General features: G+C 36.0%; 1 protein-coding gene across 3 annotated transcripts in view; it reads left to right on the top strand.

Annotated features, from left to right (window-relative positions):
* Positions 1-18,538, top strand: part of LOC126381753 (protein sickie) — a 149,404-nt gene that overhangs the window by 44,379 nt on the left and 86,487 nt on the right. The window lies entirely within an intron of this gene.

Below are 18,538 nucleotides of genomic sequence, written 5' to 3'. Positions count from 1 at the left end.
CTTGACACCACACGATGATAAGAAGATTAAACCCGATATATAAGTGGCGTAGCGATCAGGCAGTACACGAGCATTAATATGTACGCACTTTAGTACCATGTCACATTAACTTTTTTAACAAATTGAACTGTAAGTCTCACTAAATGTCAAATATGTTAGTGCGACAGAGTCCTAAAGTGGGTACATTATATTGCTCATGACTGTACAACGTCTATCGTGTCTGTTAGTTTGCCTATGATAAGGAACTAAATCGAAAAGAGTACCATATTTATTATATAAATTATATAAATGCTAATTATACCGCACAAGATGATATACCTAATAACATGGTAACAGGCAAACATAGCCCGCAAAAGGTCGTGTCTCGATGTATTAAATGAATTCATCAAGTAATGTAATTGTTTAATTTAAAATTATCGGCCGATTCATCTTTCGTTACACGTCTCATTAGTCACAGACGAAATTATAAGAAAAAAAAAACACATTTCAAAGTGCAACTCATATCCTCACGTCTCCAATATAAATCAGTGGATGTTTTAAGAAGTTTAAATGTTCCACGAATAGTTTAGTCCGGTTTTATTTAGCGAAAGGGGAATTAGTCGGCTCAACAATGTTTACTTCCGCGTAGCTACCGGAGCTCGTTGGGGCAAACTAATACAAAAACTGGAGAAAAACGAACTAAAATGAAACTAAAAACAACGCAGACGCGAAAAAAGCAAATTACAAAATAGCATAAGTTGGTCGTTCCCCTGAATTGGAATTTTTATTTATTGAAGTTGAGCGTGGTTTGTCGAGGATTGGTCATTCTATTTTTTTAATTGCTTTTTCCAATGCTTTTACCATGCATGGACAGGAATAAGAAGGAAAAGAGAAATATTTTATGCTACTTATTATCATAGCATAGGCATATCTAATCCGTCTTCTACGATATGCCTATGCCATGATAGTTTTCTTCTTATCTTGGAGGAGGCCATGATAGTAAATAGCATGAAAAACACTTACAAGATGTTATTGAATTCACCTAGAAATAGTCTATTGCGAGTATTGCGACGAACCTTTCAATACTTAGAGTGGCTGTAAACTTGCATGTAGCACTGTCCATACTAATAGTTAGTTGTTTGGTAGTATTACTATACTACATCTTATTACAAGACAAAAACTGAAGAATACCAAGAGTCCCACGGTCGCGGCGCTAGTGTCGCAGATTTTACATAGAATAATAATTATGACTTGTCAATCAGTTCCATTAAAAGACGTGGACTTCTTTCATGTCGCGACTTATACTTTAAACCTGTGTCATCTTCGTTTATGTGTGTAAATATATAATATCTGCCTATTACCATAATAAGGAATAATATAAAACTACACGTTTTATTTTAAACTTACAATGTTATGAATATTGCTACCAACCGATTATCGACTTAAAAGTCGTCTAGTGAGAAATTAAAAGGGAATACTTAGATAAAGCTTTATAAATAGACAGGACAGGATCGATAAAATAGTAAGCGGTCAGTAGCCCTCGTCCTTAGGAAAATAATTGATAGAAGCTCTAGCAATATTGGTGAGTAGATACTCAATTTCTCAATAATCCGGCCAATCCTGAAACTTTTCAACTTTAAATTCACAAAGAAACTGGACCTAATTGCAGAGAAAAGAAAGAAATAGTACTTAAGAACTTCAAACTTTGCTCCTTTAAAAAATATTTACGAGTTCAAAAATACTAGAAACAAGAAAGTTCAGGTTTTGTGTAGTAATTGCCTGCGAAATTGTTTTACAATACAGTACAAGACAAAAACTGTTTATTGCATACAAAACAAACAAAATAATTACAAACAAATAAGTAGTACAAAACGCGGCCTTACTGCTAAGGTAGCAATTTCTTCTAGGCAATCCGTAATGGGATCGGCAGAATCAAAAGTAGCCACAAAAAAACTTGTAGCCACTTTGATGTCTCGGTGTCAGTACTCCGAATCTAAGAAAAAGCTAATAGGTTACGACTTCGAACAATGACATTCGATATGCTTTGACAGTTTCATGACTTCGTCGAACTGTCCGAAGTCATCATTACGATCATCAATAAACAGTTGGTATGCTATCTAATGGATATTGATGATATTAACTATAAGTATAAATTCATTGTGACGCAATATATGACCCTCCCAACCCTCCGAGAATTATGTATTACAATACGAAATATTAAGGTCTATGCGGGAGAGTGCCAGGATTTTAAAATTGTAGTTTTCGTTTATCTTCACGCTCTTCTACTTAGCAGGGTGGATGCATAGAAAAAAAAAGACTCTTGCAATGTCGTTTTCTTGCTATATTTATTATTAATTAACGTAAGTAGGTATCTTATATAGGCTGCATTTCTCCACCTTAAAACATTTAATTACAGTAAAGGCGCAGATCACATTTACATAGCTCTTCAATTTACTTATCAAAACACGGCTCAGGCGAATAAACTCGCACCCTAACATCAACACGATTTAAACTGCTAACAGCATCCGTCGGTATCCATAAAGTATACTATCTGCTTACCTACCGTACGTATAGGCACACCTTATCTTAGGATGTTGTTTACCCCGGCCCTGTGTAAATTATTTCAGGGCTGATCCGGCGTGATAAGGCGCGAACTTCGGACCCCTGAGTGCATAACACCATCCCACTAATGCAGAACCCACCCCAACGCAGATGGCACCCGTACTGCCAGTTTTTCATACTAAATGCCGAGGGGACCTATACACTGGTCGAAAATCGATGCGTAAATCGCACGCGGTGGCGGTTTAGACCGCTTAAATGCTATCAACTAGGTTCTAGTGCCAAACCAAACTACTGCGTTTGGTAAAATCTATGCATTTGTTTTTTTCGAAATGGTAAATAAGGATTTTCAAACGCATTATTTTGTTAAGTCATTTTTAGCGGTATTTATTGATAATAAATTAAGATATCTAAAAAAAGAAAAATATTTACAAGCTTAGATGACATTCTGAAGGGAAACACCCACTAAAATATTAACGCTGTTACAAAGATATTCGGTACCCAGTCATGACAATCAATCTGTCACCAGTCCCAGCGCAGCTTCGCGCGGGCGTAACGCACGGGTGGTGAATGGCCCGCCTTACTTGCCTGCATCCCGCGCGATCACGGATTCGGAAGGGGCGAAGGAAGGCCCTTGCGCTTTCATTGGAGTTGAGTTCTGTCGCGTGGATGCAATGGTACCGCGTGCACGCTCGCGCCCGTGCGCGTTCGAAACCGTTCAAACCGCGCGCGTTCTAAAACACCCGCGCGTATACATCACACGTCAACTCAACTCCGTGACAATCGCGTAGTTATAGATTATTCTTTACGATCCGCAAAGCTCTTTAAGTATTTATAGCCAGTGTAAGCGGTACGGACGCAACGATGTCCATGTTTACATTTAATGCTGCATTCGAAGTTAATTTGAGCAACTGTTTATGTGCGTGATTCACGTTTCGTTTCTGATCTGTGACTTAACTTTAACTTTGTTTTACCTATAGTACTTCAAATAGTTTCAGTGATATGTCCATAAGTATTTTGCTTTTGAGAATATCCCGATGAAACCAGTATTTTACTTATAATCATACCTTTTAGAAGCAATCATAAACAACAGGATAACAGTGAACGTCCAGTGCTGTGTACTTACCACGATCGTGTACCTTGTTATTCATAATGAAAATGCCGTTGTGTTGGCTGGTTTATATCGCCATAGCCGTAAGTCAGACCCGAAGCGTGGCATGTCGAATTGGAGTGGGCTGTTACAACTCCTCATGTACTTACTGCTTTATGGCCATGTTAGTCTCAGAGCCCATGTTACAAAACTGAAAATGGTATATGTTTCTACAAGTAACAATAACTTGTAATAAAAATACCGGTACCGATTATTCGCAATAATACCGGTTTAACAAGAATGAATTTAGCGGTAGTTTTCGTTCGTTCCGTGTTGAAGGTCTAAAAGTTCAAAAGTTTTTCTTGGTGCATTACTGTAGTAAAACTTTTAATTTGTTTGTACAGTTACGATATTTTTATCATGTTAAAATATAAGTAAATTGGCCAATTGAACAAAATTTCCATAATAAATAGTAGGTATTTCCTATAGATTACTTTCTGGGGAGTAAAGAACAGGAAAACACAAACAACTGATATCTTTTGAAATCTGCAACTACACTTTCGTTAGTAGCTATATACCTAGTCTATACTTACATATGTATAAGATACAATTATAGCCAACTTTTTATTCTTGGTATACATATATCATTATATCACGATATACTTACTTCATTTATCGGAACGTACTTAGTTGAGCTCGCTGATTCACAAAACTCACAACAATATTTAAATTATAATACCTAATTGATTTAGGTAACTTCTGAGACCAGTTTCCAATACCATAACGTGGGTATATGGAAAAGCGGTTTCTGTAATCCAATTTTACTGCAGTCTTACAACATCTAGTGGGTACTAGACTGGCGTAGACAACAAGTTACCGGCTAAGCTTTCGACGCTACTTATTTCACCGGCAACTTAGCAAAAGACTCTCGAAGCTCTATACAAAAATATAAACATTTGTTTACAAAGTCTGAACCAAAATGGGACTATTTATACAAATAAGTCCTTCCGTATTAATCGATTTTGTCATAGACATTAAAAGCGATCAAAAAAATACCTTTTCTCATAGTCCACCTTTTGTTTGATTCGATCAAGTGAACAGATTAATACCAAACGAGGCATATCCATGCTAATAATAATAAGCAAACGTTAAATAAATCAATTCAAAAAAGAAAATAATAGTAAGTCAGTGCTTATTTCTGGGCTCTCGCACTTTCCTCGGGGCGAGGCGCGAGGGCCTTGCTATCTGGTTATACGCCCACGGCTAGCACCTAGCCTGCTAGACGGGTCCACAGATAACATAAACTGCACGATGCGACTGTAAACATGCTCGTGTGCCTTTGTTTCCAATAAAATATGCCTCGTGCTAAATCTCGGCGTAGGCGCACACTCGCAGTACTCGTTTTTCTTTCGGCTGCAAGTGTCGATTGAAGTTGTAGGAGTAAATTAAATAAAAGAGAGGATATTGCTAAGCGAATGGGAAAAAAAGACATCTTAAGTGCATCTTAAGTTACAGTTACGATATTTTTATCATGTTAAAATATAAGTAAATTGGCCAATTGAACAAAATTTCCATAATAAATATAAAATTTTTTTATTATATAGTGGTATTATGTGAATTGAGAGTTGAAGCGTTGAGGATAAAGAAAACAAGTTTGAGTTTGGGGTAAAAATAAGTATATTATTTTGAAAGTTTAGTTCATTTTTGAATCAGCCAACAATAAAGGAATATGTTAAATAAATTGGATCATCGTACACGATGCCCAATAGCTAAATAACTTTATTGCCATTGCACAATGTAGATTCAGGTGACCTTATAAATAACAAAATATAACATAACTGATAATTGATTGATTACAATTAATACTGCAGCAAATCTGCCTGCCAATCTCCCTATCTGTCTACAGTAAAACGTAATCAATTATGTAATTCATATTGAACAATATAAACCCGAGATAACTTCCTTAGATATGTGCGTGTCAGTTGATCAGTTTATGTAAATGCATACAGACTTCTACCCACGTTTAGTAAACCAGTCCGTTGTGAGTAGGCGTTCTCTGCAGTCACTGCATTCTGCAATGCAACACTCGAATAAATTCTGAATTATATCCTTTTTGCACAAGACTGCATACGGATGAATGCCAGTGGAATGTACATGCAGTTTATACTTATGTTTGTAGAGGTCAGAAGAATGAAGACAGGTAGGTATACTGAATATTTTGACAGAGAATGTTTGGTTTAGTTTGCGAGCTTTAAATATAGTATTATTTATTTAAATTGTATTAAGCTTACTGGGTCGCCTACGGTAAATAAGTGTTAAACAAAGATAGACATAGGTATACAAGTGTGTGAACTATTTAGTCACACTCTATTCCTTCTAGAATTAGAAAAAAGTCGCAAACGATTTCGAAAAGCACCAGGGGCCTGTTCAATAAAACTAACAATTGTAAATTACAACGACAATTTGATGTTCATTACGTAGCTAATATGAAACTGCAAAATATTCGTGATCACATACTCCGCAATGTACATCAAATTGTCATTGTAATTTGTGCGTCACCCAATAGGGTCCACATAATATCAGCGTCGTGGTTCGCGCCGCGACTTGTGCTGAGTGAGGCCCTTTTATCTCAGGACGTCCACCTTATGATCATTTCGACTAACATCCTTCTTGCTTTTTTGTTATTGTTTTAGTGGAAATTTGATATGATATTGTTGTCTTTCTTTTTGTGTGTGGCGTCCTTTCATAATAAACTATTTCTATTCTATTCTATCCTATTCTAATTTACAATTGTAAGTTTTATTAAACAGGCTCCTGTTTTTGTTTCATGTGACTTATTGCAGATTTTGCATATTATTATGGCATTAACTACTTGGCCGGAGAAAAGCGACGATAACAGTGATAAAAATGTATGGCATTGACATAAAGTGACATAAGGTGCATAAAGAACATGGAATAGAATAAGCAGATATCCCCAGGCAACGTAATCCTTTACTCTTAATCTTATCGTTTAAATTATTCACACCCAATCATATCGCGGGAGTCGGGACAGTCAGTATAGGAATACTTCCATAATTGAGTAAACAAAAAAACTGCCATGTCATGCTTACTTTACATTCGTACAAAAACGACGTAAAAAAGAGCTTAAAAACGATCAATTTAAGCTTAGGCAATTTCCATTTCGTTTACACTGGCAATAAAAGTTACATTTCACGTTACGTCTAACATTTTACGGTTTAATTTCCCAATTCGAAATATTAGTGAGTTTTTTAAGCAGTTGTAACTATTAAGTTACAAGTTTATTACATTTTAGTGCGGTATTGTCGTAAAAAAGTTGGGTTAAACTGTGTTTGTTTGTGTGGGACTGCATGTAGGGGAAGCATAGTCCCCCTTGGATTCTGCGCCCGAACAATAGTTCACACGAAAATCGATATCCCCATAGCAGAACGGATCGAGACGAGCCCCTCTGGTCATTCCACACGCTGGTTTTGTTGCCAACTAATTATTTTCGTCATAATGTTGTGTGAATTGGGAGTAAACCATTATTGTCAAAGCTTCGCATTAACATAACATAACATAACAAATACTTTATTGCACAAACAGGAAAAAACAAAATACAAAACAAAAGAGAAATAGAATTAGTATAATAGGCGGCCTTATTGCTAAGTAGCAATCTCTTCCAGGCAACCCTTAAGCATTGTATATTTCGATTAAAATTGTTTTGACTAAAATCATCTGATCTCATTTGGTTGTACTTTTGCTGCTTAATTAAGTAATTAGGTACCGAATAAAAAATGGTAAAATATAGCGTAGTATACAGGTATGTTTTATATCGAAGTATTTTATTTACTTTTCAATTTTATCAGTATTTTCTATTGACGTCAAATATGAAATCAACGTACAGCAGCAGTATTTTCATTTCAAATACAATTTCTACCTGTAAACTTGGCAACATTTCACCAAAATAATAATATTCACTTCCAAGGAGGGAGTGAAGAAAAGTTGCAAGCCTCGAGTGACATTCAAAACCGGAGCGAGGGGACGCGCGATAAATCTGACTTACTGTCACTTCTGCCCAGGTACCGACTGTCCCTAACACTCTAATGAAAATATATATGGAAATACAGTTTCATAAATCTACCACAAACATATTGCTCACGTTGTTAAATAATCCTACCAACACGAAAATATGTTTCAGCTGCTAAACAATTGGGTTTGATAATTGTCACTTTATATCAATCCCATACACTTTTATCACTGTTAATTAATGTCGATTATCATAATCGTTTGTGACTTGCCTAACCACAGGGGCCTTAGCGAAGTTATAATCGATTACAAAAAAAACGACACAATAATCGAACAATGTATGGGTTTGACATGACATGTCGTCTTCTGTCAATCCTGTCGACGATTTATTCGAGGCCGATCTAAGAGTAACACTTAGAACTCTACTCGCGTCATGTGGTCCGACCGCTTCGTTCGATTAATTGGACGACAAGCACATAAGGGATTATGTCCAGTCGGATGTGATGGACTCATTTTCTAGTTTAGTTTTGTATTTGATAAACTGTCCCTGTTGCAAGTACCTAGAGATCGTCATAATTTTATCTTTGATCAGCAATGCCTTTTATCAACAGCTATAGGTAGATATAGGTATTTTTATGACGACTAAAACCCGATATGGGTTTATAGGCGTGAGCTTAAGTAAGTTATAAATCTATAACGTACCATCTGATGTATGTCTTTTTTTAATTTCTACACCTATTGTTTCATATTTCAGACATTGAATGCTATGTCTTTGACGATTTATTTAATTTGTGGTCTATTATTTTCCACGTTCAATGGCTGGGTATATGGGAGTGGTGGGGCTGAGATTTTTCGCAGCTGAGCATTCACACAAAAGAGTTTATTAGGTATTGTTAATAACGGTGCACAGATAATGGTAAGGCTTTTGCTGCGTAACCGCGGTGCAAGTGAAAAGAGGACAGATTTGTAAAACAAAAAAATACATTAGAACTCGCGTCAGTAATGACTATAGGGATAGACAGCACCTCAAGCGACTAAAAGAGAGCTAGTAGCTACTTTGGATGGCAATCGTTTCTTAATCATTTTACGCTAAGACAAAAAAGTTTGAAGGTTAAGTGCTTTTTTAATCTTTATTGATTAAATGCATATTTCTCGGTACACAGATACAAAGTGACCATTTCGCTCTTGTAAGGATACATAACGTACACATAACACCTAGGCTTTATTTTTTTAAACCAGCTATATATTGTATGAACCGACCTGAGGACGTCTTATGAAATCGACCTAAGCGCTAAAGCGCTATTACAACCTCCATATGTTTATAATAAAACATATTTTTAACTCTCTCTTAACACATATTTGTTTCGGACACAATCCACCAAAATTTATAATTGATACATCTTGATTCCTTAGCATCAGTAAAATTGAAATCTGATTCGACTTCAACCCTGCTTTGGCAATCGTCCTTACTCGTATTTACTGGTTCCAAAGATGCGTATTCCACTCGAATCTAAGACGACGCGGTGATATTTTTAGATAAGGGCAACGCTCACTGAATCACGCCATTCTCCATGATTTATGTTGATCCTTCGTTACCTCGACCGTTGTGGTTGCAGCTATTTATTACGTCATGTTAACTTGAACAAGTTTCATTGCGATTTGTCATACTGTTCGAGTGTGATCATGAAAACGGTATTCATAATCACACCTCAGTGAAGAAAAGAAAATAATACATCTAGGGTGGTGGAGTAAAATTGAAATAACTATGTAATACTTAGTTTCTTATATTTTCTCTTTTTTTCCAACATAATACAGAGCACAACCTCGCTTCCAAAATCTACCCGTCGCCATCTTCCTTCGCCTTCCACTCTCCCCTCTCACTCCCCCTCAGGACACGTTCATAAACTTCACCTCATACACATCACGTTCATAATAAGCTTTCATTCCCACATACATTTTGTTTTAACAAGATTTAAACTTAAATAGGCATTGACAATGTGATCATGTTCTTCCTTAGGCCAGATTTAGACTTATCATCAGTGAAAAATTCGATAATATAATAACAAATGAAAGCCACAAATTTAGTGAAGAAGTATAAAGTTACTTTATATTGAATACAAAATATCCGCGTTTCTCATTTTGCCTAAAATCCATGACACGCTATTTTATTTTCTCTCTATTAGCTTTTAACAACTATTATTCAACACTCGCTTTAATTTCACAACTTAGACCGAACGTCGCGCCGCCGCCGCTCACGCCTCCCTCGTTGCACAAACAACACCCTGTTTATATCCACATTGTATGGGATTAATTAATTTGCTTTTATATGAACACTCTTTACATTTTCGACGAATCACTGCCTTGCTGCGCGGGAGACGAAAACGACTCGGAACCTCTTTGGAACCTCTTTGGAAATAGAATTTCGTTTTAACTTGGGATGGTGAAATAATAGTGTGTACCTTAGAGCGTAATTTAATAGATACCTATATCAAATACATAGATTGGCTTTTGGTGGAGAGGTAGATCAATTTGTAATAGATATCAATAATTTTCGTAAACTCAATTATAGAATAATGAAAAAATATACTACTTCAGAAGGGACACTCTCAGCTCTCTCGATACTGATTGGAGTAACCTCACCCCCCGACAGAGGCCAGTTTAGTCTATTGCAGCCGTAAGCCCTTAAGGAGTAAGGGAGTGCGCGCGAACTGTCTGTCTCGTTCGGACGCACGGTGTTAGACGGCGCTCGGTAAGACAATTCTATTAATTTGTGATAGCGTAGGTACATTTAATACTTATTGTCATACTTTCGGTATAATTCACCTATCATACTTGAGCGCATTATTTAAATGAAACTTCAAAGTACCTACCTACTATCTATGATATTCATATAAGAATTTTTACTTTGAAAGTAGGTACAAACATTTAAACGCAAAATTCATGAAACTGTAAACCACAGATCACTATAATCTAGATGTGCCCCTCACGACTTAAGGTCTCACGAATGGGATTCTTTATCTTATTTCCTATTGTCAGAATGCATATATACAATATACATTACAATATATATACTACATTTGGCTTTATCCGGGGTTTTAGGTGTCTCATGAATTATTTACTCACACTTATACCTTCATCGCAATTTCTTGTCCACGACCCGTTATTATCATTGTCACCCTTGCCCTTACTTAAACGATTGTTTTATTATACATCATGTTGTCCTTTTATTCGTGGATATTTATTTTTCGCACTTTTATTTGGTTTGAGTTCATTGTTGATTCAAAAATGTGTTTAAATAATGTTTTTTTTTTCAAATTCCCATTTGCATGTATTTCGAGAGAACAAATAGTTCATTGCCTTTTCAAATTAGTCAATGTGTATTACAATATTTCTTAACAAAATAATATTAACATAATTACAAATCAAGACTTTACGCGTCTAATCATCAAGCATAATTTCACAGGGTCCGCTTATCTAAGCTGAAAATTTACAGGTCCAGTTTATTACGGAAACGACTACTTGTCTGACCTTCCAACCCGCGAAGAGAAAACCACCCCAGTATAAATTAGGTCTCATACCCTCGAAATGGATTTCTTGGGCTTCTTCTTTCTAGGTTTAATAATCATTAAACTATAGTTTTGCAATAATAAACATAAATGCACGCCTTCCAAAAGTCCGGGACTCCATAGGCCCGAGATATGGAAACAACATACTTACCGTAATTTAGGTGCTCAAGAGCATTAAATGTGACGAAGTTACGTATGCTTCTAATTAATATTAACATAACATAAACATCCTATATACGTCCCACTCCTGCGCATAGGCCTCCCCTCAATCAGGTGGGGGTATGGAGCATACTCCACCAATCTGCTCCACTGCGGGTTGGTGGAGGTGTTTGGGCTAGTAGTTCGGGACCAACGGCTTAGCGTGCCTTCCGAAGCATGGAATCATCTTACTTTTCCGAACAATCAGGTGATTCAAGCCTGCAATGTCCTAATTATTAATTGTAAATTATATTCTGTATGCTTTTAAAATAAGTAAAGTAATAGCTGATAGATGCAATAGATACTTATATGTATATACTTATATATAAGAAAGAAAGAGCGATCTCAAAACCACGCTTGCCTCAAGGCATACAAAACTACAAGTCTCATAATCCCTAAACAATTCACTTTATAAAACTGATAACCATCGGAAATCACTATCTACATTAACGGTAATAATGTTTCGTCAAACTATAAGCGGAATTATGGTATAATAGGGCCATAATTCCTATTTGGACACAAAAGCTCGTTTAGGACAAAAAGGCATTAAGGACAGACAAGACAATGAGTACGAGCGTTGACGAGTGATAATGAGCGCATGGGTATTCCGACGTTTAAAGACGTTTTTGTCACTGTCGCCATATGGAGGTTAGGACTTAGACACAATATACAGTTGGATAGATAAGATGAATAGGAGATTATTATTAGGCGACAGCTTTAAAATAAGCTCTGTCTATATTATAGGGTTTATTACGTATCTACTTATCGTCACTTATGCCGTTAGGCGTGGTGAAGTATAATAATATATGCTCCGCACCCCCTCCAGTTGATTGAGGGGAGGCCTGAGCCCAGCAGTGGGACGTATATAGGCTGTTTAGTTATGTTACCTACTTATCATTATGTAATGTCGTTATGGTTTGTAATTTGTACAGTAACACAAAATTAAGAGCACTTTAGAGTCTATTTTTCATATTTTGATCTCAGCAAACTTGAAAATAGACGGTTACTATTTAAACAATACCTATCTAAAACCTTATCATTTCATTACTATTATTGTTATCTAGTGGCAGTAGAACAAAGCGGTCAAGCTAAAGACCTTACTGACCGGAATACGCCCGTTGTACCTATTTTATCCACCACGGTTCGCCGCTCTCGCCTGCACCCACTCTAATAATTTCGATAATGCACTCTAGAATGCATTTAGTATAATTTATTTCTGACACAACAACGCCCGTGACTATTTATATAAAGCATTACAGACCTTTGTTCACGCGAAATTGGAACTTACGTTTGACAATATATCCTTTTTCCCTTTTTCGATGCAGTTGAAGGGTGTTAAAAGGAGCGAGAGAGAGCGATAAGCGAGAAGTCCACCACCATTTTGTTTATCATATTTATTTATTTATTTCTTGGAAAACCAACAGCTTACAAGACAAAACAATTTAGATTTAAAAATACAAACAAATAGCCAATTACAAAAGCCAAAAGCCAATTATATAAAAGTGAATTCAATCAAAATCAGGGCGTCTAAAATGGCCACATTGTTGCAATTGATCTAAGAAAGCAATATTTCTATTTGACATTTGTTTGCATCGCGCACTTACTTTTATATATTTCTCTAATACGACTTACTTCTTCAAAGCAAACTTTTAATTAAAGGCCAATGAACTTAAAAAAAGAACTTCAGTGATGATACTTTTTTCCCATTGTCCTTAATTCTCCGAACAAGAGACAATAACGCTAATCGTTGCGTCCCCATCATATGTAATCAATTGTAATTTGTTCAACTTTGGCTGTTCACATGAATTATTACTGAACGTTTAATGTTCTCTCAAATAGTTGGGATAGTTTAGGCAAAGAAGGCTCACTTCTCAAAATGGTAACTTAGTTGTAATTGAAGTAACTGTCAAACAAGCTAATACTGTAGAATATTCGAACAACATAAATGGCACTTATCATTTGAGGTCGATCACGGATGAACAGGAACTGTTCTTTGACATGCCTCATGACTCATAACAAACCTCAGTGAGTGAGTTTCACCTGCTATTGAGGGGCTATTGTCTTTACTAAGCATCCAAATCAACTTAAAATAATCGATTAGTACTTAAATGTTTATATGATTTGTTTGTGTGCAATAAAGTAGCTTTGATTAGATTAGTAAACAAATAATAATTGCATAATATTTGACTATTTGTTACGATAAAATAACAATTATTGACAATGAATGTCTGTCACATGATTTGTCAACCAAAATATCCTGAACCTTCCAAGCCGCAGCTTAAAAACATTTTACCACAAATCCCTTAAAAGACGATACACAAACGTTGGACGCACTGTGGTTACCGCAGTCGGTAAGTTACGGCGGTTCAACCGCTTCGACCTTTGCAATTCCTGCTATGGTGAACATTGGCATTTGCGGGGATCAGACGGGCTATCCACTAAATATATATACCGGAATACCTATACAGGTATGTAGATGGATATTGGGCAACCGGTAACCATAGAGGAATTTGCAGGACGGCGAATCAGATGCTTGGCATTTTGAGTCACCATGAGACAGAACAGGTTTATTATGTTCTGAACTGTTAAAGGTGGTATAACAGTAACATAAAGGTAATATTTTCGAACCGGTAAAGTCCTTAAATTAGTCACATATCAAGAGAAAACATGAATCAATGTAAATATTACTTTATACGTAACATTCACCGAAGGTATATCAACATTAACAGTCCATTGAACTGACACCGCTTACAAAGGCTTGAATACAAGCTGAACGACTTGTCTATAACAGTGTCCTTCCAATATTATAGTAACGGAAGAAAATAATACAATAGTGTGATAATAACATGAAGAGTGCTGAAAGAGTGTTCGGTTATTACGGAAAAATGTTCGTGGAAAAAGTGTTGAACTTTATAAGAGCGTGAAGAAGAGTGAAGATGGGCAACGCCAACTCGGGCCAGGGCCATGCCCGGGTCCACAGCAAGAATAGGAAGTCCAGAAGTCTGCCCACCTCGCCTGAAGTCAGGAGGTATGATTACTACTACGTATATAACAGAACGACCAGTTCAGTGCAATTAGTGATATTTCAATAACGATAACATTTTACGTATACAATAGCTTCAATGCACAGTAAGAATTAGATCGGTCAAAGTTCATAAGCTAGTGTTGTAGCGTTCATAAGCATGTGACATATCAGTCGAGCAAGAATATGCTGATTGATTCTTTTCTATCTAACACTACTTACACGAAACTACTTTTTTACAAATTGTTATCTCTTTAATAATAGTGAGTGGCGGCATTTTCTGGTTTTTACATCGTTTCAGGTTAGTAAGTACCATTAAAAGTGATTTGGCAAAAATGCTTAGATAACTATTTATTATTTGTAATATTTGAAATAAATACAAATGGAACTGTCATAAAGCTTAAATCCAAATATCCGATTTGTTCCGAAATCGTAATTTTAATTTATTTCTCTAAAAATACATTTCCACCTACTTAATATATAATCCAAATTTCAATAGCTTTTCCAGGATTTCCAATTTCAATTACACCCTCGGTAACTGGAGATATATTCACAACTTCGTTACGCAGGCGTGAGTAGGTTTAGACGGAACTTTTACTAGTTACCAAAGTAATTTACTCGAAAATTCGCACTTAGAATGTTAATGAGAGTATAACGGCTCCTTTTGAAGGCTTCTTAGCATCGCCATTTTGAAATTAGGAGCTGTTAGCTGTGTAAAGATGGTCGAGGGATTATGAATTCCAAAACTGAATATAATTTCGTAGCAAATTGTTGTTTTTATAACACGAACATTATCAGAACACTACACAGTATTAGGAATTGTGAACTTACTTTTTTATTGACGGTTAGTAAGTAGGATAACCAGTGGATTAATAATAATGTTAAGGAAAATTACTTTAAATGCTTTTTTGACGTTTCTATTTTAACATGAAGAAGTTGGTTAACTATTGAAAGATGTTAGAAGAATACAAATAGTCTCGAATCCAATAGTACTTAAGTATTTCTTTTTTTTTATTGTAACTAAAAAGATCTGCTCGGTTTATAAGTTTTCTCATTAAAAAGTTCAGTTCAGTCAGTATTTTATAACAATGTAGACAGACAAAAAGTAGGTGTATTTGAACGTAAGATATACGAGTTTCCCATCCCTCGAGTTTATTTAGCTTTGAAAAGGGACAAGAATATAGGTTCGACCATCAGCTAGTGCTTATCGAATTGCCTTCCTTCGGAATAAGCTCTCGGACTATGTAAGCAGCGGTACGTAAACAAGATAAAATTTTACTTTGTTTCAGCTGTCTGGCGTTTAACGTTATCCATTGCAACAGGCCGTAAAATGTCCAATCTTTGATCTAGAGGAAAGTGTACACAAGTAGCTAGTTTGATAGGGCTGTAATGTTTACTATGTGTTTACTACACGGTAAAATACGTTGTAATTCTGTCTCTTCCTGATATGATACATAATACTCATTCTTATTCATAAAATGAGACAAGTGTTCTTGCTTCACAGTTCATATACCATTGCTAGCTGGATTATCTGTATAGTTCACGATTTCGTTACGATGTCATTAACACCCTGTATATATACAGTTTTTGCAAAGTAATTCTTAGCATCCCGTTATCCCGTTTTTTTTTTCACGGGGTCCACTTACCTAACCTGAAGATTTGACAGGTCCGGTTTTGACAGAAGCGACTGCCTATCTAACCTTTCAACCCGCGAAGGAAAAACCAGCACGACTCAGATTAGGTCACATACCTCCGAAAATGCATTTCTCGGGAACGTGGGTTTCCTCACGATGTTTTCCTTCACCGCAGAGCACGTGATAATCATTCATGATCCAAACATGAATTCGAAAACAAATTCGACAATCATTGGTTTAGGCCTGTGCTGGATTCGAACCTGCGACCTCAAAGTGTGAGGCAAGCGTTCTACCAATCGGGCTACCACGGCTTCGGTTTTTGCATAGTAATTTTTATTAAAAAATAAGTTTCCAGATTTCCCCTAGAAAAATCACATTTCTTCACTAAGTAAATCCTACACCGTAACTACATACATTAAAAACGCTGAAAATAATATTTGTAGTGAGCAAGCATAGTTGGTATTCGTCTATGAATCATATTCTAACACTCGTTGATATTTCCCCATTTTGTATATTTTGAGAAAACGTTGAAAGAAATTCGAGGACAGGTGGAGTGACGTCACATTGACAGCCTCCGCGCCTGTTTCCGGGAGGATCCGGAAACGCAAGTCATTCTGTGCCGTGTTTTGGTACGCTTTTCACGGAATGTTTGCGCGTTCCAAATGTCTAAGCGTTTTGTTTTGTCCGTTGTTGGCTGGTGTTTCATTGTTTAGAATCTATCTCTTGTTCTGCTGTATAGAACATTGATTGATTTTAAATAACGTGTTTTATGCCTATCCTTTTGTGATGTGTATCGAAGATCGGGTATCAATGACAAACTCTTGCGCTGTTATTGGCTGTATACACCTTTTTGTATGGGTTTTCCCGTGGTCCACCAGGTGAAAGAAGGGATTTTTTGCATGTATACTTACAATTAAAAAAAACTTTTACTATGCAATCATCAATCATATTAAGTGACATTGTACCTAACGAATACTGAGGGGGATAATTCAGCTGATTATTCTGAGTTAGTATCAAGTGGAATTTTTCATTGCAAAAGTATAGAATTGAAAATAATTAAAAAAAAACTAAAAAATCATGAATTTTGCGACGGAAAATTCCACATGATATTAACTCAGAATCATGGTCTGAATTATCCCCCTCAGTATTTATTGCGATGTCACTAAGCACACTGTATATTCACTCGTTGGGTTTAAATTATACATTCGTGTTTAAAATACTGTCTATTGTTGTTCCATACCAAAGTAGAACGAATAGGGCTTTCCCAAATAGGCAGGGTTGAACATTTGTCGCGCATGCTCCGTTTCACCGACCACGAAGTGTCATGTATCCGTTGCGCAAAGCCTCTGCGCATGTCAAGCGATGTCAGGTACGCATTTAGTATCAATTTGAAATAGCTGGGATTATACGAAATCCTTTTACTATCAGGGGGGGGTAAAATAGCCACAATTCATCTAAGAAAGCAATATTGCAATTTGACATTTGCGCATATAAAAGTAAGCGCGCAATGCAAACAAATGTCAAATAGCAATATTGCTTTCTTAGATGAATCGCTTCGAAGTGGCAATTTTAACCCTCCAGGTCTTAGAATGATGATTTACCTAATCTAAATTTTTTTTTAATTATCCCGGGACTATGGTTACATGTTAATATTTAATGAGTATACATTTTAATACATTATTTACTTACTTTTTTATATTTTCCCGACGCTGATTTCGTACTAACTGACAGTTCGCTTTTCTATTTATAGCTTTTTTCAATTCAAATTCAATAACTAAATGTTATTTCACTCCTCTTAACCTTGACTAGGCCGCGGACCCTCCCTTGAATCAGGACCCCATCGGCCCCCAAATGCGGCTCACGTGACATAGTGTGCGCGTGAGTCGCCGCCAGATGTTCATGTTTAGATTTCGTGTCATTATCGATTGGACGACACTGCATTGCATTCTAACATAGGTACCTACTTACCTATGTAAAGATGAGACACGTTCCCACGTACCTAACTTGGTCGGTGTGTCATTAAAACAAAACTGTATTTATAAATATTATGTGATTGAGAAATTAATGTATTTAGGATTATAATAGTGGTATATCTAGGAGTTTAATTATAAACAAAGATCAAAACCTACATTATACAAAGTTTGAGTGCATATTGCATCCAATAAAAACATGAATATTTATTTATAGTTACTTAAAAAATAGTCGTTAGATTATGTTATTATTATACAACGATACCGCTAGCGCCATCTAGCGTCGAGTAGCGGTACTACACAATTATAAAAGTTGTCTATTTTCTATGCAAATCATAACTGTGTTGTTAATAATAAATACGTATTTACTATAAATAGAAAATGCAAACATTTAAAGCGTTTTTAAATAACAATTTATTTAAAAACTTATGAACGTTATAATTTACATGTAAGTACTTACAAAAAAGCTCCGGTTGATGTCTTTTACGTGAAAC

This window comes from Pectinophora gossypiella, chromosome 3, assembly GCF_024362695.1.
Source record: "Pectinophora gossypiella chromosome 3, ilPecGoss1.1, whole genome shotgun sequence".
NCBI lineage: Eukaryota > Metazoa > Arthropoda > Insecta > Lepidoptera > Gelechiidae > Pectinophora > Pectinophora gossypiella.
This window is presented reverse-complemented; position numbering and strand designations above follow the sequence as displayed.